The following is a 22,096-nucleotide window of genomic DNA, read 5'->3' as shown; positions in this document are numbered from 1 at the left end:
AAAAACATACCAGAAGGTTTCAGCAACAATGACTAAACCCTAGTAATCCCTGTTGGAACTGCAAAATCCTCTCTGCCAGCCACCACTCTTCAAAACTTAGTTGCTTCACAGGGGATGAGAAGGTTTTACCATGATAGGAAGTTATTAATTCTGAAATATTTATTACTCAATTTCATTTCAAAGGTTTCTCTGTTGAGTGTTCAGTTATTGGTTTGATGGCATCTCTTTATTGTGTTAACAGATTCCTTTCCATAAACAACAATGGATCTTTGTTACAAGAACATCTGTTACACTGAAGAATTTCGGGACAACATAGGCCCATTGCAGAAGCCATTCACAGATGTGTGTCTCTCGTTTCCAATTAGTGACTCTGGTTACACGTCTACAGGATACAAATCACTAGGACAGGTAGACAGCTAGGTGACCAAAATATAAGTACCCAAATGAACAGAGCACAAGGCAGAATCAGAAACATGCACTGCAGGTAACTTGACAGCCCATAGCCTTGTCTGAAGGAGTTCCCTTGAAAAGGAGACATTCCTGTGACATATGCAGCAGACACCATTGATGTTGTTTTCAGATTCCCACAGATGATTATTTTCTCCTGTGTTGCTCTTCAGTTTCTGTGTTTATAAGTGTGTGTAAGCTCTGAAGCCCCGTGATCACTGTCCTTTTGCTTGATTCTTCAACAGTGACAGCGGAGGATAAGCAACGGCTTGAAATAGAAACCTGTTCTGTAGATGCACCTCCTATTTCCAATTCCTGTGGGGCTTCCTAAAACCACACAATTGCTCCTTTCGTCCCCTCCCTGTGCTGCTGCTCCCACAGTCTCATGAGTTTCTGCTGGGAACAAAGATCTTTGTTGATCTTTCCTATAGGAGGTCTTATCTGAATTTCTCATCCTGCAGAAACTGAGGTCACAGGAAAGCCATAATGCGTGTCAGGTATGGACAAGAGAACGGTATCTAAGGGGATGATACTGGAGGCTCATGCAGAGAGAAATGACCTAAGAAAATTTTGCTTAGGATGTGGATGATACTTAATTATCCAAATTTATTGCTTCTACAATATTTAGAAAAACAGCCATTTTATTACTAAGGTTTCTTTTTCTAACTTGGAAGGTTGGTGTTTAAAAAATGGCTTTGATAAAGTAACTTATGAATGTTGTTCCAACTACAGAGTGGAAAATATATGCTGCTTTACCAAGCAGCTTTCTATAAGGCAAAGAAAATGTTAAGAATGCCAGATTGTGAGACATGGATGAGAATGTAAGTTGTGTATATTCTAGTATTTCTGTTTGACAAAATTGTGAGCTTCTGTGACAGCAAATGCAATGTATTCTGTCTGCTGAAGTCACTTTACAGAATTTGAATTTAGAATCATTATAAGTTGGTAGGCTGAGAAGAAATTACCTGCAGAGTAAAAAAGGCCTGAAAAAAATGTTCATATCTGACAGATACCTTGCGTGTGTATCTCTCTCATTTTTTTTTCCTTTTTGTTTCGGCACTTCAAACAATTGCAGACAAAGCTCTAAGATCTTGTTAGCAATGATGAACTTCAAGTTTTGGATCCATTGCAGGAACATTTTCCTTGGAGCTTTCTCTTTGTGATTTAAACTAGCAGAGAATTAGTTCTTTAGAGCTAAAAACATGATTTACTGTGGCTCTAACCCACCCCTCATCAAAGAATCTTCCTTTTGCAACAGATGGAGACTATTATAGAAATCCACAACTGGTCAAAATTTAGAAAGCAAATGACTGTTTTCCTTAGTGTTCGGCATTGTCATTCAGGAATAATTCCCACATCTAAGGAGATCTGCTCAGCTAAGTCCCTATTCCACTACCTATGGGGTTCCAGAGACTTTCATTTTTCTTTTTGGAGACATAGTCTCATGTAGTCCAGGTCATTTGTTTTTTTTTCATTTGAATAAGGAGACTGTACAGACAGTGGACACTTGACACAGAAAGATCAAAACAACTTCCACCCTTACACTACTGCCTGGTGTTATTTAAAGTCGGCCTCAGCAAGCACTATCACAGGAGCCTATGCTGTACATGGCATTAACCAATGCTAGTGCAGAACCAAACCTCTCATTTCCAAGAAATATTCCTTGGATATAGAATCATTTTTTTTGCAAAATAATATTTTGGCGAGTCAAGTGTGAACAAATAAGAAACACATGCTTTCAGTTTCCTGGGGAGTAATGATTGCTTTAAAATTAACCTAACTCTGCCAGGTGGACTTTAAATTTTATTAAGTCTCACACATTGGGCAAATATTTCAAGACGTAGGATTCAGTGGGCATCTGGATTCATCTAGTCCTCATATAAATCAGATAATGCCAACACGTGTTGAGTTGTGTGACTTTGATGTCCTTTCAGAGCAAATTGGATTCTCAGGACCTAACCTGCCCTCACAAATGGAGGTTCAGTGTGTGCATGCAGTTTCCACCTCATCACTAACTTTTTTGATTAACTCAAGGGAATATGGATGAATATTTGGTATGACAGTTTGAAAAAAGTGTCCTGGCAAAAGATTCTTCATGTTTAAAAATTGATAGTTATGGTTTTTTGCATGTAATTTATTTATTTTTAATTGCATTTTACATTCTAACCAAAGTTCTCCCTCCCACTCCTCCTTCTGCACTCCCTTGCCTCCCCCCAGCACACCCCTCTATCCACTCCATGGGGAGTCAACAAAGTCTGGCACATTAAGTTGGGGCATAATCAAGTCCCTCCCCATTTTGTTAAGGCTGAACATGGCATCCCACTATAGGAAATGAGCTACAACATGCTAGCTCATGTACCAAGGATAGATCCTGGTTCTACTGCCAGGGGCTCCTCAGATAGCCCAAGCTTTATAATTCTCTCCCACACATGGATGGCCTAGCTCAGCCTCATGGAGGTTCTACAGATTTCGGCCCAGAGTTTATGAGTTTCCACCAGCTTGGTTCAGCTGTCTCTGTAGATTTCCCTATCATGACCTTGACTTCCCTTGCTCATGCATTCTTCAAGAGACTTTTCTAATTGAAGGCTAACTTTTAGCAAAGTGTTCTCATTTGAGAAATTAGATATTGGATTTTTGTCAACAGTCCAAAGTGGTTAAAATTCCTAATCACATGACAAGATGTAGCTTTCATGCCCAGAAGACAAACCCTGATCTTACTCATCCAGACTAGAAAGAAAAGGGAAAAGACAATCTTTTTAAATATAAATTTCATTTAAATTGGAAGCAATCTTATTTTAATTTTCAATCCCAGTTCCTTCTCTCTCCTATCTTCCCATGCCCCCCAAGTACTCTCCATCCAATTTCCCATCCACTCCTCAGTGATCATCAAAATCTGTCAAGTCATTTGGGGAAGGGTCTAAGCCCTCTCCTATGTATCTAGGCTAAGAGAGTATCCCTCCAAGGGAAATGGGCTCCCGAAGTCCTTTTGTGCACTAGGGATACATCCTGGTTTCACTGCCCGAGGCCCCATAGACTGCCCAGTGCTCCTTGCTGACACCCACATCCAGGGCACCTGGTTTGGTACTATGTTGGTTTCCCAGATGTCAGACTGGGGTCCATGAGTTTCCACTTGCTCAGTTCAGCTGTTTCTGTGGGTTTTCCCAGTGTGGTCTTGACCCCTTTATTTGTCACTTTTAACCAATGAAATAAAATATCTTTTGAAATTTTAGCTTAGATTGAAATATTTATGTCAAATAACACAAAACCAATACTATTGTGAAGAATGTCCCCAAGCTTACCTTGATGATAGCTGTTGGCATTGTGTGAGGCTTACTTTACTGACATGCAACATGAAACTTTTTCGTCAATTTTACTTTTTCTTATATGATTATTATGTATGTTTCATGTCAGTCTTTGGTCTCTTTCATCGACTTGTTTGCCATAACCTTTTCATTTTGGTAGGAGAAGAAGTTATACTGAAGAAGTCAGTCGTTACACATTATTAGTGCTAGGAGTACTAGATTTAATTCACCATGGCCAGATTATATCTTTTCCTCATTTATATCAAAGAATTATTAAAAGTAATACTAGTAATACTTCTAGAAATACTAGTAATACTAGTAATTCTTCTAGTAATACTCACCATTTCTTTGTATCTTAATGGGACCTAGAGGTTGTTCATCTCAAAGTCATCTAACATCCCTTATGTCAAGGGAACTTTCAGAATGTGTTAGCCCATTTTTTTTGTTTAACAGACATTTATTACTTTAGTTGAATAACTTCTATACACAATGTTTTGTTTTGTTGAATAGAAAAGAATTGTAAGTCTCAAGACTGAGTCCAGTATTTTCTGGAAAATAAAAAATCATCCTCTAAAAATCTGAAGAGAAACATTTAGTCTAAAAGCATCAATTAGATTTTTCTTATCGGGCCTGCTAGCTCAAATCTGTGACAAAGGCAATACCATCTACTTCTTCCACAGTCAAGTGTACTGTGGTAAACTAGTCCAAGGCATGGCAAAAACAAAAACAAAAACAAACAAACAAAAAAACCCAAACAACAACAAAAAATGTGGTGGTATGCCTTTGTGAAATATCAATAACTTTCATTAATATACCAGGGATAAGTAACTTCAGACACTACGTAAGACTGTAAACAAAGAAGTCATACTGCCAACTAACTTTTACCCCCTAGGGTTGATCTTTAAATTCACAACCATCTTTGCTATGTGGCTAGAAACTTAATGACTGCATACTAACTTGATCACTTTTTAAAGTATGCCCAAGTGCAAACCCACCACACCAACCTTAATTATTCCCCATCCCATCCAATGTTCAATCTCCAACAACCTCAAAATATACAGGTGTCAACAGATTATCGGGCATCAAACCCATACTCCAGAGATCCGACACAACAGGAAACTTCTTCCAATTTCACCTGGTTCTGAAAATGGGACACTGGATTCAATTTCCAAAATGTGGGTTGTGGTTAATCTCCTTTCTATGCACACTCACAAAACAGGTTGAAAGCTTCTCTTCCTACAGTTTCTAAGCAAAATCCAACTCTAAAGTTTGTATTCAAACTGCTAAGCAAACAGCCACTTCAATCAACCAAAAGATTGCATAATCCCAACAAAGCTGTAGGTTCTATCACATGCACCAAACAATCTACACGGCAGCCCTAGGACTCCTTTTATGGGATTCTACACTTTGTATACCACATGGTGTAAACATCATACACTTAACTTCCTAAGCTGATAACGTAGACAGAAAGTTCATCAGAAACAAGAGACACCATCACTTGTAGTCAAACATTATTGCACTTTACCCGCTACAATTCCACAAAGCATTCATGACAATCTGCAGACTAGTTTTGACAAATAACACTTTTAAGCAGACATGACAGTCCTAAATTGTTTATTGGGTATGAATTTTACAAACATCACATATATTAGCAGTAACGGTGGAGCTGCAGAGTATTGCGCCTTCTCCAGGCTGCACGGCAAGAGCCACCAATAGTGTGGTGGATCTTGGGGCCCTTTTCAAGGCCACGGCTCTTGCAGCTAGCAGATGCCAGCCCCTGCATCTCTCTGTGCTTGTGGACTGGTTTGGTAATCCACTGGGAGTCAGGGTTCCTTCTGATAGCTTTACGCAATGGATCAATGAGGATAATCTCAAAAAACTTTTATGTGGAATCTTCGTCAACCCAGTAAGAATTCAGGACTCTAAAGCTCCACAATGATGTTCAGCTCTCTCCTCAGCAACAGACTGAAGGCTTCTGGCAAACTTTAGCTGGTTAACACCGTGATGGAAAGGCTTGCGGTTAAGTTGCACCCTTAGGAACTGGGCGTTTGCAGCCACCACGGCGGACATGAATCCTGTACATGACATAACCTTGGTTGGCCTTGTACCCCAGCCTTCACTCTTTATCAGACCAGGAGAGGAGGGGAGCCCTGTGCAACGCAGAAAGCTGGCGGTATTGCCAGCAATGGACCCTCAGTAGAAAACGCATCACGTAGGATTGCTTCTTCCTCCATAGCTCCTGATGGCTGCTGCCAGAGAAAAGGAAGAATCCTTTCTCCCACCGTTAGCTTATTTTTATACAATGACAACTTGGTTCTAGATGATCACATCAGTTTCAGTTTGCTTTTGTCTTTTGATTAATTTTCTCTTAAACTAGAAATCCATTGGACAAAGGCATGGAGAATAATGATTAAAAAGAAACAAACACAGAGACTGCTGGAAATCTTCAAACTGAACTGGTTACTGGCCTTGAGATGAATTCTTCAAATGAAAAAGTAAAGATATTTCTGTGAATTGATTAGAAAGAAGTTCTCGTGTTTCCATCAGATTGATTTTCCTATTCCTTATCATAAATTGTATACAGGGGATATCTGAAAAGTTCATAGGAACAAAAAATATAACAAAAATCTTTGAATTGTTCATATTGCTATTGCAACTCTATGGTATAAATATTATTTGGTGGTTATCAGATAATAATTATTAACTGTCTCTGACCCTATGATGCAAATAGTAGAGATACAAATATGCACCAGCATTTGTACAATGTTACTTGTATGCATATTTTCAGGAATGACTATTTGGTAATTGGATAACAAATTACTGTGCTCTTCCCTGGGGAAGACTATTTCTACTGCTCTCAGCATTATCTAGTTTCCAGTAGTTCTTTGTATTTGGTTGAAGTCTTATGAGCTTTTCTCCTTCTTTTATCTATGTAATAAACAAAGTATTGATAGGCCTAAAATAGATACTATTGCAATTCCAAAACCTCTTGCTTAGCATCCCTATTCTTATGCCCTCATACATTTTGCACCAAGATTCTTTCTTTCACTCAAGGGAGCTATTTTCCAATTCTACAAAGCCCATGGAAAGACATGAGCCAAAGTCAAATTCAGTCTGAAGGCTATGATGAAGCTGAGCATCGGTATTGTTAAGTACTGCATCTGATTCCATGAGAAAAAAGTCCAAATTGATATTTAATCATCTGACAGTTGTGCCAAGAGCACACAGCTACACAAGGAACACTTGTAGATCGCACAGCAATATTTACAGAGAGATACATACTCGATCAGCATTTCTATGTTTTGTGTATCTGCTTTTAAGAAAAGATGTTGAATAGGCTGTTTGATACGTTAGATGAATGCAGCTGTTTAGATATTTGTTTTGTCTGCTATTGAATTTTTCATTAAAAATATGTGGTTAACAGAAGCCAGCCTAATTTGCATGTGTGTGTTTCTGATTTGTTCACCGCTATGCCTCCCGTCTCCTACATCTTAATCACACCCAGGCACCCGCCCTATTGCATTACCAGAAGGGAAGTGATGGGCATCCTTTGACTCTCTTCATGACCCCCTGATAATCCTGTTTCACACACAGGCTCCCTGCTGGAGGAAACACAAAAGCTGCCACTGTAGTTCTTTACTTCCAGTCGATATTCTGACAGACTTGATCTAGCAAATTAGTATGCTGTGCTAGGGGCATGACAAAAGACCCTTTTGACACACTCTGAATCAATACCAAGGCCGACAGAGAGCCATTTCACCGCAGTTCTGTTATTTTTTCCCCTTTTGATGACCCTTTCCTTTTTCCTCCTGCTTGTATGATCTTGTCAGATTTTAAAACATAATGTTGGAAAAGTCATCCTGCGCACATGTGTACATGGGTGCATATGAATACACACACACACACACACACACACACACACACTCATGCAGACATTATGCATGGCATACCAGAATTATTAAAGAAAATGTAACAGAAACAAAGATGCAAAGAAATATTCTATTCAAATATCTTTAAAAATTATCCTTAGTTTTCTAGGAAAATAATAATATATTTTAAGTAGCTATATATGCTTGTAAATATAGTTTACTTAGGCCTGGATAATTTTCATTGCATATTATTCTTGGTTATTTATAGATTATAAGTTACAAAATATGTTAAAAATGAAATGTATGGTTTCAAGAGTATTTTATTTTTCCATTTGCTCATTAGTTATTTTAACCAGTGCTTCCAAATATAGCATGCTGAAAAGTCAAATGTATCTCTGAGTTTAAGATCATCACAGAGCAAATTTCCAATAATTACAAAGAAAAAACGACATTAACAATAATATATAAATTCTCCCTTTATCTCAATAAAATTTTATATCACCATGCCCTTTGGGAAAAGATAATCTCGTTTCATAGTATTCTTTTTGTATGAAGCAAAAAATACCATATCTTTCCCCCCATATTTGATATTACTTCCCCAAATGTCTTATTTTTGAAATAAAAACATTTATCAAAATATTGACTGTCTATTAACTTCAATGTACAAGATCACTTGGTACATATAGATGTCAGAACTTCATTTTTATATGAAAGGCATAATTATGTATGTTATAGTTACCAATTTACCCAAGTGGTGTTTTAAGCCCAGAGATGGAAGAGGCAACTGTTGACATCAAAAGTGCTATCACAGTGTCTCTATTGTAAGCATGAAACATGGGAAAGTACTTGAAGACATTACTCAAAGATGAATTAGTGAACAAACCAGCTATCTTACCAAAGAAAGTAAAACCTTGGAAGTTTTCCCAGGTGTAGAAGCCCTCTACCTCCACAGGCAACAAAACCCTCTTCTGACAAAGGTGAACTGTTGCTTTCTAGTGTTTACCTGGGAGCATCACACAGGATGCTTGACACTTCATCACTTTCAAACACAGAAACCTTATTACCTTGAATACAACAGCTCCATAGACTCAAATTAAACATAAAACCACTTGTGTTAATCCTTTCTAGAACTTAGTGGCAAAGTCATCTAAAGCAACTCCAACTCCTTTCATTTTTCTTAAATGAAACAATACTAGAATCAAAAATGGTCTCCAAGTCACAGCTAGCTTGTGAATACTTTCTGTTCTTCAGATTTACTGTGGAACTATTAGGAAAGACTGATTCATAAGTGTCTACATACTTGGCATATACCTGGATGGTACAAGATAAATCACATTGTAAGGTGCTCAATCATACAAGTTCATCATGAAGCTTACATATGCAGGGTCATAAAATTCCACAAATATATTTTCACAGAGAAAACCATTTTAAATAATTTTCTATAAAACTGAAGCTGTGCAGATCTAAGAGGACATACATCTGCATGAGAATATATTATTATTTCACTTTGATTATTAATTAAAACACAGAATTACAATGATAAGTAAAATTACTGACCCAATATGCTTTCTAAAATACAAATATTTTAATTTGTGTAGTGTTTGGTTCAAGAATATTCATGATTGAAAGATTAATAGTGTGAAATTCTGTGACTTTTTATGTTTGTCTCTCTTTCTCACACACACATACACACCTAGACACACACACACACACACACACACACACACACACACACACACACACAATACAAATACAGACAGTGACTGTTCTGCAGAAGGGGAGATGATGAGATTCCCTTCTAGATAGCACAAAGGTTTGACTGGAATCCAGTTGCTTGAAAGAGGACAGTCTGACAACATAGAGTGATGGTCAGAAGGGAAGGATGTATATGTAAGTGTAATCCAGTGGAAATCCCCATCACGATCATCAAAGATTACTGTAGTTCATTTTTCTCCCTTAAGCACTAGGCTTTTTTTCAGTATTTTTTTCTGTTTTTTTTTAAGAAACAATCTTATTTTACATATCAATCCCCCCAGTTCCCTCTCCCTCCCATACCTCCCACTGACCCCTCAATCCAACCCCACCCATTCCCCAAGTATAGCTAGGCCTTCCATGGGGGATCATCAAAGTCTGTCACATCATTTGGGGGAGGGCCTCGGGCCTCCTCTCTGTATCTGAGCTGAAATAGTATCCCTCCATAGGGAATGGGCTCCCAAAGTCCATTTGTGTACTAGAGATAAATACTGGTTCCACTGTCAGAGGTCCCATAGACTTCTCAGGCCTCGTAACTGTCATCCACATTCAGAGGTCTTGGTTCAGTCCAATGCTGGATCCCCAGCTTTACTACTAGAGTCCCTGTGCTCTCATTAGGTCAGGTCAGCTGTTTCTGTAGTTTTTTCCAGCATGGTCTTGACTCCTTGGCTCATCCCTCCTCCTATCCTAGAAGTATGGCTCAGTGTTTAGCTGTGGTTGCCTGTTTCTGCTTCCATCAGCTACTAGATGAAGGCTCTAGGATGGCAATTAAGGTAATCATCAATCTCATTATAGAGGAAGGTTATCAAAGGTAACCTCTCCACTACTGTCTAGATTCTTAGATGGGGTCATCTTTGTGGATCTCTGAACATTTCCCAAGTGTCAGATTTCTCTTTAAACCTATACTGGCTCCCTCTATTAAGGTATCTCCTTTCTTGCTCTCCTCTATTCCTCCCCTGACTCAGTCTTCCTGATCCCTCTTGTTCTCCTTACCCCCTTCTTCTCCCCTTCTCTTTTTCCTACCTCCCTCTCCTCTCCCCACCTGCTCCCAATTTGCTCAGGAGTTCTTGTTCCTTTCCCCTTCTTCGGGGGACCATGTATTTCTCTCTTTGGGTCCTCCTTGTTTCTCTGGAAAATGATAATCAGTCTACAAGATACAGCAATTCCAGTCTTGAACATATACCCAAAGGATGCACATTCATACAACAAGGACATATGTTCAGCTCTGTTCATAGCATCATTGTTTGTAAGAGCCAGAACCTGAAAACAACATAGTTGCCCCTCAACCGAAGAATGGATGGAGACAATGTGGTACTTTTACACAATGGAGTACTACTCAGGGGGAAAAAATGAAATCTTGAAATTCGCAGGCAAATGGATAGAACTAGAAGAAACCATCCTGAGTGAGGTAACCCAGTCACAGAAAGACAAACATGGTATGTACTCTCTCATATATGGATATTAGACATAGAGCAAAGCACTTCCAGCTTACAATTCAGTGTTTCTCTTTAGTACTTATATTTACTCTATTTTTGGAACAGATATTTGTGAGACAATGCCATGTCCTTTTTAATTATTTATGAATATTTGTGAAAATATCCATTTTAGACTCTTTTGCATTGTGGTAGTTTTGTTCTTCAGAAAATAATCAGTTGCAAGGTTATCTTTTTTCAATTTTGTCATATTTCACCATGCAAATTACACTGTTCCCACAGATCAAATAAGAGAGTTTAGACAAAAGCCAAACTCAAGTGAAAAGGAGTCATTCATATGATGGGGCTTGACTTTCAGTGTTTTAAGTCACCTGACACAAGTGGTTTGACTCAACACACTGCAGTGGAATCCACTGAGTTCTCAAAAACATGAGGTCAGAAAAGATTAGTCTTCTTCCTAGAATAGTTGTTTAGGTTACTTTTTTACTTTTTACATCTATACAAATCATTATTTAGACAAAATTTTAGAAACATTTCCCCATATTTAAGTATAAGATGTTCCAGTTTAAAATTTTTGTATTTTCACAAAAGAAATTGTTCCCATAAAACCTAAGTAACTTATAAGATAGGAACAACAGGTTTTTCATTATTAAATCATAAGTTGGCGTGAGATTTTTAAAAAGAATAGAATGGAAATTCCTCCTTTATTCACAATACCAATGAGGAGAATGAAGTTCAGTCCTGATTACTTAACAACAGTTTATCCAGTTCACCTTTTAAACTAAATCTTCCTTTAACATTTTTGAATGGTATCTAACTCCTACAACCAATAACTTCCATTCTTCCTAGGTTCTTATAGCAAAGGTAGATATATGTAAGTAGATATATCTTATTAAAATAAAACTTAATGTATCCATCTCTGTAGCTTTTTTTTGACATGTTCTTAACTCTACAGTGTTTCAGGAGTTCTGTTTCTCTGTACGTTTTTTTTTTTTTTTCCAGGCAGAGCATTATATAGCCATGGCTGGCCTTGAATTTGCATTGTAGCAAAAGATGAACTCCTAAGACTCCTATTTCTACTTCCCTAGTGCTAGGAATACAGATGTATGCCACAGTTAAGTTTTATGCAGTGCTAGAATTTTTCTCTAGGGCCTAGGACCTGTCTAGCCACAAGTTCTTTGCCCAACAATGATACTGTGTATGACTTTCATCTTGTGAGGTGGAACTTTAATTACAACAGAAAGTGGTTGTTTACTCACATAATATTTGTGCCACTATTACACCAATGGGCATGATTTTCTAGGGCAAGTGTTGCTATAGCTCACAGAGTTCAGTTTATGGATAGGTAAAATATACTGAGCCACAGCCACAGCTAAACTTGTGCCTTGGAAGATGTCAGCAAATTCTGACGCATGTCCTTCTCTGAAGAGAAGAAGCAAAATCAGAAGCATATTATAGATGGCTTTTTCACTCCTTGTAGTATGGTACAGATGTGGAGTGCTCTGTGTTGTTTCCTAGGACAGGGTTCATCTCTTAATGCCCAAATGATGGTGCCTAATTTCTTGCATTTGGGGAAAGGAAGAGAAATGGGTAAGTATCAATTGACTCACATATTTAAATGATTTTGTTATATTGATCATTGTCTCATATCTCTATCAGATAGTTATTATGGCTCCTTGGAAAATGAAGGAGTAAATTAAGATCACTTAACAAATACTCTCCATCCTTAGTAGCACAATAATACTTGACTAAATTAAAGCTAATTTTAGAATCTGGATATTACTTGGGGAGAATCTCTTTTTGTCCTTATATCAGTTACCCGTATATTTTACTTAGATCTCCATCTGTTGTGAAAAGATGTTTGCTTGATGAGGGGTAAGGACTGCATTTATTTGTGGGTATAAGGAGACTATAATTCAAGGTTGTGCTGTTTTAATAACATGGTCATTATAGGTTTTCCTCCAAGATCCATGATTTTACTAGCCTTGGGCACTTGGGCATAGTTTTCCAGTACAGAACATGAACAAGTACAACAATAAACAGACAAAACTGGGTAGAGGAAAGGCCACAAGGGCTCAAACCTACAGCAAGTATTACATGAAACTGAGGAATGCTAAGAGTGTGAGAAAAGTCTTCTCCAGGGAAGAGCACACCTGTTAGTTGAGCAATACCAAATGATCAGTCCTGAAAACATGCATACAAGTAGCATTACACAGACTGAGTAGGTTGTAGTCATGCATTTAGGAACATATATGTATTTGTGTGTGTATGTATGAATGTGTGTGTATGTATGAATGTGTGTGTATGTATATGTACATACATGTATGCATGTGTATATTTAACAACTAATGAGAAATAAAGCAATGCATTTGAAATAGAGTAAGGAGGATTTGAAGGGAGAAAAGGGAATGGGAAAATGATGTATTTGTATTATAATCTCAAAAATAAAAGAACTAACACAAAAGAATATGAGCCAAAATATTTTAAATATAAATAAAATATTTCTCTTAAAACCAAAACAAAACTGAAAACCTTTATATACAGGAGCTGGGGAGAAGGTTCAGTCCATAAAGTGCTAATGCCACTTTTCATGAATCCTATAAAAAGCCAGTCATGGTGACTTGTGTCTGTAAATCCAGTGAGGGGGATGGGGGAGCATGGAGATTGGAAGATCACTGAACAATCAGTCCAGCCAACTGGTAAATTCAAGGTTTAGTGAGATCCTTGCTGCCTGTCTTCTATCAGCCCAGTTACTTTTTACATTCTTTTTTAAATAACGAGAATTATTTAAAATTTATTTGAAGTTAAAAATATAACTACATAATTTTCTTCTTTGCTGTCCCACTTCCACCCCATCCCATGTACCTACCCTTGCTCTCTTTCAAAGTCATGGCCTCTTTTTATTTGTTATTAAAATCATAAATCATATATATATATGTATTACATACACACACATATATATACATACATGTACACACATGCACTCTTATACCAATACTTGCCCAGTATTTGTAATGTTATTTGTATGCATATAATTTCAGGGCTGACTATTTTTCAAGTCACTTAATTCCTATCCTCTATCTGCTTTCTATGCTGGCATCAGAATTGTTTTATTAATCTTATCTGGACTTTGTTTCCTGCTTAAGAACCTTTAGTGATTGTTGACGGGACAAAGAGCCAAGTTTATTTTGTGCCTTCTCATTGGCTCCCAGCCTCCCTGAGCAACTAGCCTTCTACATAACTGCCCTCAGTGAGCGCTGGCATAATAAGGTTTATCCACAACAGGCTATTTCTATTGGTAACACAGCCACCTTCCTTCTTGCAGTGTCCAACAAACAGCTGTGAACTGAGCCTGCCTCTTCTCCAAGCTCCTTTCATACACTGCCTGCTTTCTGAAGCATTTAAAGATCTCACAGGTAGAACTATCCTCCCCCTTTTTTAAAATGGAGTATTATGCCTTGTAGTGACATTAACAATAGATGTTTCTCTTTCTCCACTCCATTCCCTGCCTTGTATTAGACAGGCTAGGCCAAAATGCAGTTGTTCATTACTTTTCATTGTTCTCCTGTAAACAATAAGAAATACTTTAAAGAAACACACATGAAAAGGGTCAGAAATATAGCTGCGAGTAAGAGTACTAGTCTAGAATCCAGGAGGTAGAAATGGGATACACAAGCACTGTAATTATTTGGATTCTTCTTTCTTTTAGACATCTGCCTATAGTGTTTATTTTTCAAGGTGAAAACCATGACCTGTTACAGGGAGAATGATAGATGAAGTTGCATGCTCAATACCTCAGGTTGGTTTTTTTTTTTTTTTTTTTTTTTTTTTTTTTGCATCCAAGACTTCTGATTTTTAGGCTCAATGCCTGTAGGAGAACAATTCAAATAGTATATTTGAAACCTATGCTATGGATCTAAGGTAAACAATGACTTTGAAAGGCAGAGACATCTACTATTATTGGTATAATTTATTGATGTGAGGTTTTTTTTTTGTTTTTACTTGAAAAGGTCAGAATTTACCAATGAAAATTTTTTGAGAAAGTCAGATCTGAAAAACAAAATTGCAGAACTATTCTCACTATGTTTAGTGGTGTTTAACATCATGTGCCAAGGGGACTCCTTTTCTGGTTCTGTCAATTTGGTGTTCTGCATGTTTCTTGTTATGTTGATAGACATCTCCTTCATGTCCTTTTTTAGGTTAGGGGAAATTTCTTTTATGATTTTATAGAAAATATTTCTGTGCCCTTCACCTGAGTTTCTTCTCCTTCCTCTATTCTGATTATTCTTAGATTTGATCTTTTCATAGTTTCCCAGATTGTCTGGATGTTTTGTGCCAGTATTTTTTTTTTTTATTTAATGTTTTGTCAGACCAAGGCATCCATTTCCTCTATCATGTTTTCAGGACTGAGATTCTCTTTTCCAACTCTTACACACTGTTGGTGAGGCTTGCCTCTGGGTTTCCTGTTCAATTTCTACTTTTTTTTTTATTTCCAGATTTCCTCAATTCAGTTTGCCTTTATTGATTTTATTTTTACTTTCCTGTCTTCCATAGTTGTACTCATTTCCTTTTGCTGTTTGCTTGTGTTGTGCTTTCATAGATTTTTTAAGGGATTTATTCATTTCCTCTTTAAAGACCTCTATCATATTCATAATGGTTGCTTTAAGGTATTTTTCTTGTGCTTCAGCTATGTTGCAATAACTAGAGTCTGCTGTGGTAAGGTTGCTTGACCCTGGTGAAGACTATTGCCCTGGCTTTTATTGATAATGTTTATAGTCTGATATCTAGGCATCTGGGTTTGGGAGGATTATAATTCTAGGTTCTGATCTCTTGTCTTTGTTGGGTGGGGGTTTTGTTCCTTGGTTTCTGTTGCCATCTTCAGTTTTTAGCAAAGTGTGGTGGGTATGTGTGTTGCCTGGTAGGAAATTCTTCTGGGAGCCTGATAGGCGTGGCCACTGCGGTTCCAGTTAAACTGCATTTCTAGATATTGGGGACTGTTACTTAGAAAAGTAATGGGCTAGGAGGGGATGTGGTGGAGTCCACAGGAAGGAGGAAAGCAGGGTTCTAACAGAATCTGCTTAATCTCTTGGGGGTGGGGCAGACAGTGAGGAGCAGTCACAATAGGTTGTCTGCTACAGAATTGAGGATGAAAGGGAGATTGTATTTGAAGACAGTGAACATTTGAAGTTTACCTAACTGCTTCTCTGGCTAGAGTTGGGGGTTGGGATAACAAGACAAGTGAGGAGGAAGGTTTGGGAGTAATTAATATCTGTATGAACAGCTGGAGATAGGGACAGACAGGAATGGGAGGCCAAAGCAGGTGGTCTGCTACCAAGCTGGGATTGCCATTGGGTAGCTGGACTTCCTGGAGCTGAGGAAGAAAGGAAGATCTGCAGTCAACTTGTGGCTTCCCTGGCCAGAATGACCTGTGGGATCCCAGGGAGTGTTTGCTGCAACTGGGGCCTGGGATAAAGCAATGAGTTGTGGCAGGATATTTTAGGAGAGGAAGATGTATGGCAACCACTGGAGATGAGTTCAGGGGGAAAGTGAGGCTGCAGCAGATGACCTGCTGTGAGGCTAGGGATGAGATTGGGTGATTGGATTTGGAGGAGCCCAGGGAGAAGTGAAGACCTGCAGCCAGCCCACCTGCTTCCCTGGATGGAGTAGAAAAACGAATCATTTCGTGTTATTCAGGCATTTATCTTGCTCCAAAGCCAAGTGTCTTTGGGAAATCATTCTCTGTTCTGCTGCCAACATGTCTCCTAGGTTTCAAGATTAGTTTATGTTTGCTTACACTAGGTGAGAGAGGAGAATGTGAGCACATCTTGGGGTATGGGGTAGAGATAACATCTTGCAGAGGAGCCTATGAGATGTTTCCCCAGTTGAAATAGAGAGAAGTAGGAGCTGCCTTTCTATTTATTGAGACATCATCATGAAATCAGGTGATATTTCTGACATTGCTGTTGCTGTCTGTCTCAGGACAAAGACAAAAAGCAAAGAGAACAGAAATGAATCATTTACTCCAAGGAAATATTTAAGCTGCTAGTTCAACTATCAACCTAAACCCTGGGCTCACTCTTCATATAATTCATACAGGTTCTTACCATGCCCACTATTTCAGTTGATGAAATCAGCATAAAATTAAAAAAAAGTAAATGAAAATAAAATGTAAATAAAGATATTGCAACAGATGCAAAGGTACATGACATTCAGTTCCTGAAGATAAACAAAAGATTCACTCATCACTTATCTTTAGGACTGAGCTTCTACAGAGAACAGTTTGGGAAAATTTTATGACCTAAATTATATGTCCTTATTATATAATACAAATTACCTTGTTGCACCAGCCTTCAGTATCAGCCAAACTGGTGCTGTGATAGATGAACATTCTATTGGGGAAAATGAAGCAAGGCCTTTTAAGTATGAATTACATGTGACCATATGGTGACAAAGGTAGAACTGTATGATCAGCGCTACCTGCTTGACTTTCACCTGCAGGCAAATCTGACATCCTTCATATGCTTCCATGCTTATTCATGTGCAACTATGAAGTGAGCATTTCATATTCCAGGGAGCAAACATGCTCTTTTTTCTTGGTAAACATTTACTCAACCAATCTTTGCTAAAGGCACATGGTATCACTTCAGCTCTGGTGGGACTGAGATTTGTCAGGCATTTCTGCAAGCATAGCATTTGCAGTGTTGGATAAAGAGAAGATCAGGAGCTGTGATAAACACAGGAAGGACCTTGTGGTTGTGCACTCAGCAATGGTAGCTATCCTTCCTCTAATATGCCACTAGGATTAGCAGAGACAGATCATTTCCTACGTTGTGTTATTGTGACTTCTAACCATTGACAATTTTGGATGGGTATTTTGTTATTCTAAAAAAATTCATCCCAGCTTCAGTATAACCTTCAAAGAGATGCTGCCAATACCTAGAGAAACACTTCATGGTTGTCTGTTTCTAGGACTGTTACTTGTCTGAGTGTTTCTAAAATGGTTCTTAATTGTAGACCTTAAAAATGACCAATATCCTTTAGGCTGGCTGAGATCTGAGCACTCAGTTACAATGAGGCCACCTAGAGACTTTCAGATTTTGCTGACAAATTTGGGTTCATATTTAGCTTCTATTCATCAGATCTCTTCTTGAAAGCTAATTATGGTTACAAAGGAAGAAACTTCTAATGGCCACAGTCATTCAGTTACATATAGACCATGAGTAGTTGTGACATATAAACACATTTACTGAACAGTTTCTCAATCTCAGGAACCAAATGAGTTTATAGTATATCAATTAGCTTCCACAGATGCGCTCTGTGGTCGATAGTATTATTTTAACCATGATACAGATTATAAAACCGAGCTCAAAAGTTTGTATATAACTCCAACTTCACAACATACTGCTGTATAATTTCTTGAATGTTGGATTGACAAGGAAGAAAATGATAATGCATGGGACTGAAAAATTTTAAATCTGAATAATTTCTGGCCTTGCCTTTAAAGAATTCTCAGTCTACTAAGTGAGACAAGATAGCTAAAGCAGAAAGGGTTAATAAAACTACTAAGTGATGTGACCAGTGGCTAAATGTATTACCATACAAAATGATTTACAGCTAGAGAGCTGTACATGAAGGGCACCCATACTTCATTTTGAATGAATGGGTCCAAGAAGAGGCATCCAGACACATTAACTAAAGTGACTCTCTTCTTCACTGTCAGAATAAGCAATGTCTGAGAAACTTGATAAATAATGTTTGAAATAGATTGGCACCCAAGACCCTAAACATCTCGGGATTCATTTTCCAAGGATGCATTTTCCATATTTCTCAAAAGTGACAAAGATAAATAGCAGAAGATAGTAATATAAAATAGACATAAAAACCTCAAAGACATGACTTCCTCTGCCTGCCCAGGCTTCTACCATACTTGGGTGTCTTCACCCCTATCACTCCCTGCTCAGACTCTTCCTACTCAACTGAAAAATGTGGGTTTCTAATGTCTGTCTGACCCTCATTTTTGAAAGTGACCCTCCACTTTCTTCTAGATTTCCTCATTCTTGTGTTGTTTTTTTTTTTTTCTAATGGCCCTCATCTTTTCTATTATATGCCTAACTTGCTCACTTCCCCACTATGTATGACAAAAGTGTAAATCCTCATTTTCCTAGCTTCCCTTGCAGCTTGGGTCATGCATGTGATATTAACTGAGCCCATAAGACACTCCTACCTAAGCTTTTTTGGTTAAGAATTAGTGACACAATTCATCTTTAAAAACTATTTCATACTGCATGAAATGTATTTAATATATTTTTTGTTTCTTGAATCATATATGAGGTTCAAAAAAGTGCCAAGAATACAATAACATTTAATCTTTTTTTTTGGTAACTCTTGGGAGGACTAAAAGATTAAATGAAACAAAGAAAAGCAGAAGAATTAGCAATATGCACACAGAGTCCCTGTGGCATCTGAATACAGAAATCTGCAGGGGAGCTAGTGCTCTGCCTGTGCTCACATCCTAAGGATCTGAAATACTCTGGTGGCTTTGGATGCCGTTTATATCCTGCAGATTCCCATCTTTAAATAGTAGCCCAGAAATCTACTTTTCTTATTGAAAGCCTACAATCTTAGTTAGGAATCACTGATGCAGGTTCCAAAGGCAATCCACACCTTAAGCCTGATCCACTCTTCATCTTCCCCCTTTCAGTTGGTGGTATATCATCCTGTACTGTGGACATGGTAAACACCTTGGAGTTACTCTGCATTTTTTTCTCTAAGACCTCATTCATATCCTGTCTAGCAGGATATTTCCAATTGACAAGATCACGTATATCCAGAATCTAACTACATCCCCTCCATGTACACTGCTTCCACGCTAACCCAGATCCCATCATCCTTATGCCCGCACTACAGCTGTCATATTATTTCTCCCCTTAAGTTTTTGCAGAATCTTTGTTCCCGTAACCAGAGTGATCTTTTAAAACTCAAGCTGGATCAAGTGGTATCACAATACTTCACAAAGACATGGCAGATTTCACTCTGCTGAAGGAAGCTGCAGTGACTGCAATCACATCCACTTCCCATGGGCAGTAATGGAAGCATCCAGGAGTGGTCAGCTTGGTCTAGAGTGAGGGTCACAGGACATACAGCATGTTCCATGACCAGTGGCAGTGACGGTTGTATCTTTATGGTTCAAGTTTAAAGGCATGGATGGCTTTAGTCCTGGCTGTTTTTACCTTCCATGTTCTTTTCATTTCTAGTTTGTAGTTTCTCAGAGGCTGCCTGCTGGCTCTGTGCCTCTGGGTATTCCAGTATCATCCCACAAATTCCTTTACACTCATATTAACTAGAGATAGTTTGCACTGCTTTATGCTAAGGACTTTGGCAAATAATTTTCACTAAATTATTGTTTTTCCTCTGCTTTTGCTAAAGAAGTAATGATGAAATATTACCCTCTATATTTGAGTAGCCACAAGAACTAGTTATATGCAACTTACCTATCACCAATGGAAAGAGTTTTTTTTTTTAATCAATTGATTGTTAGTCCTTGATTTGTAGGAGTCAATAAGATAAAAACTACATTTTGCCTGTATTTTTTCATATCCTTGACCTGACTTTTTCCCTTAAAAATGGAAAATAAGTAAAGGGAGGTCTATCCAATTACATTAAGAATTTCTTAATTAGATGTTAGAGAAGAAAATATGTCATCCTTCTCACTCTTAATCATCCAAATTTTGATAATGTCTTCCCTTATTAACAACACTGCTTTGAATCTCTTGACATTGATGAGTTTATACATTATGTAAAATGATTTAGAGGTCACTTACTGAAAAGTCAAGTGGGCTTAGTTAGCACACTGTCAAAAAAACTGTATTTTAAAGCTATTTTACTTATTTTATGTATTGGAGTGTTTTGCTCACATGTATGTCTGTGATCCTTATATGTGCTTGGTGTGGGTATAGTAGGCTGGAGGCTATAGGATGTTAGATCCCTTGAGATTGGAGTGGCCACATGGGTAATGAGAATCAAACCCAGGTCATCTAAAAAATCAGTCAGTGCTCTTAAGCTCTGATTAATCTTTCCAGTCCCATGCACTGTTTCTGATTGTTATATTTATACTATTTACATCATGATTATTCTTTTTAAGAACAGGATTTTTCTATCTTATCTTCCTTAAACCAAGTCTATAATATAGGACTTTGTAATTCACAGAACTGAACTGTGTTTCATTCATACTTTTTGAAAAAGTGTATTAATAGTCTGAGTCATTAGCGTCAGATTACCCAAACTGGTTGGTGAAAGCCAACACTAGGCCATCATCTTTTGACCCTAAGGAAGTTGTTCTCTCCAATTTAGAGGATTGAAATGAACTCATCAGTCAATCAAAGTGTCAGCTGAGTATTTTTTTAAGCCTCTGCAGGGACTTTAACAGTGTCCTAACCCTGCCACTTGAGATATATAAGAAGCATTTAACAGGGTCACTGGCTACAAATATCTCACTCTTCAGATTATCCCCTTTGTAAACCTCAAGCCAGTCCTAAAGGAAGGGGGAAAAGGAGGGTGGAAGGAAAGGAAGAGGGCAAAAGTTCTAAAATACCCAATTTCTGTAGAGAAATAGCAGATAAGACATTCAGAGTGTCTCTTCAAGGACATAATGTATAATGTTGTGTGTGTGTGTGTGTGTGTGTGTGTGTGTGTGTGTGTGTGTGTGTGTGTGTGTATGTGATATGAATGTGTGTATGCTTGTTTGCATGTGTGCAGGTGCACATGTGTGCACATACCTGGAGGCCCAATGTTGACATCGGATGCCTTCTTTGGTCACATTCCTTCTTATATCTTGAGGAGTGATCTTTCACTGCAACAACAGCACAGTGTTGTCAAGTCAGGCTAGCCAGGTTTCTCTCTTCAGGATTTCCTGGTCTCTGCCTTCTAATTGCTAGAATTATAGGGGGCTGCCAGGGCTATTTGATGCTTATATCAGTTTGGATGTCACAAACTCTGGTCCTCACAATTCTGCAGCAAGCACTTTACCCATCTCCCCAGTACACTCAAAGTAAAATTGTGACCATGGAAGAATTACAGACTAAGGAAAGCTGTGACTTTAGAGAAATATATTCAGTTGTTCTTCTATTATATTTGTTCTTTCCAACAGGATTCTCTTGGCCTTTCTTTCCACATCTATTTGACGTGATCATGTGCCAGACCCTGGGGGAGTGATTTTGATACTTTAATTTTCCTTTACAGCAAATTAAAGACTGACAATTGTTTAATATGTTACCTACCCAGCAGATCCTTCAAA

General features: G+C 38.0%; 1 pseudogene; it reads right to left on the bottom strand.

The window, feature by feature from the left end:
* Positions 1–5,335: 5,335 nt before the first annotated feature.
* LOC113834186 lies at positions 5,336–7,504 on the bottom strand (annotated as a pseudogene).
* Positions 7,505–22,096: the final 14,592 nt, after the last annotated feature.

Source organism: Cricetulus griseus, chromosome 2 (genome assembly GCF_003668045.3).
Source record: "Cricetulus griseus strain 17A/GY chromosome 2, alternate assembly CriGri-PICRH-1.0, whole genome shotgun sequence".
In the NCBI taxonomy this organism is placed as follows: Eukaryota; Metazoa; Chordata; class Mammalia; order Rodentia; family Cricetidae; genus Cricetulus; species Cricetulus griseus.
Note: the sequence above shows the minus strand (reverse complement) of the source record. Positions and strands in the feature narration are given on the sequence as shown.